We start from the raw sequence: 1110 nt of genomic DNA, 5'->3' as shown, positions 1-1110 counted from the left end.
AGTAAGAGGCAAAAAATAGGGAGGGGCAGTGGGAGGTAATTTTGCAATTTTGTCACCACTAGCAATAGGGTCGTAAGTGACATCAGTCCTCCATATGCACAAATACTACCTGTCTGTAGCTTGCTGGAGGGTTTTTTCCTTCCAGAATACTCACTGGTGCATGGGTGCTTTGCTGCCCTAGGGAAATAAAATCCAGTGCTTAGAGTCAGCCAGGGTTTCTATGAGTGAATGAAACGGCTGTCTAGGATATGTGGCAGAGTCTGTCACCCTGATTTGAACCCCACATCTTTGCTGGCTTTACAGACAGCAAGAACCGCTGTGGGAAAACCCAGGGAATCCTGGAGCTACAAGCTGGCCAAAGGATAAAATGCACAGAGTTGAGTAAGGAATTCAAAACTTGAGTGTTGGGTAGAATTCTAATGGGTTCTTAGCCATATCCCTCAAATGAGGAACTGCAGACTTTATATACTATGTCCATAGGGCATTTGAATATTCCTGTACAGACTGTCCCCAACTTAACGATAGCTTGACTTAATAATTTTTTGGCTTTACGACGGTGTAAAAGTGATACACATTCAGCAGAAACCATACTTCAAATGCCCATACAACCCTTCTGTTTTCCACTTTTACTACAGGAATCAATAAATTACATGAGATATTCAACACTTTATTACAAAACAGTCTTGTGTTAGATGATTTTGCCCAATTGTAGGCTAATAATGTAAGTGTTCTGAGCATGTTTAAGGTAAGCTAGGCCAAGCTATATGTTTGGTAGTTTAAGTGTATTAAACACATTTGGGACTTACAATATTTTCCTTTAGAATGGGTTATCAGGACGTAACCCCATCTTAAGTTGAGGAGCATCTGTAGTTGCTTGAAAGACCATTTAATTCCTTCTCAATATTGATATACTCTTATAAAGAGTTCTAGGAAATCACCTAGATGGAAAGAACGAGAAATATTGCTCAATCTATTAACTCAACATGTGACCCCAGACAAGTCACTTACCTTCTTTCAGGGTTTCCACACAATGAGTGCACAGGCTGTACGTGCTCTAGAGTTGTGTTCCAGTGAAAACTTATGTGATCAAAACGCTGGAGATTTGTGATG

This window comes from Galeopterus variegatus, unplaced genomic scaffold (assembly GCF_000696425.1).
Source record: "Galeopterus variegatus unplaced genomic scaffold, G_variegatus-3.0.2 Scaffold2367, whole genome shotgun sequence".
NCBI classification, from domain to species: Eukaryota; Metazoa; Chordata; class Mammalia; order Dermoptera; family Cynocephalidae; genus Galeopterus; species Galeopterus variegatus.
Note: the sequence above shows the minus strand (reverse complement) of the source record.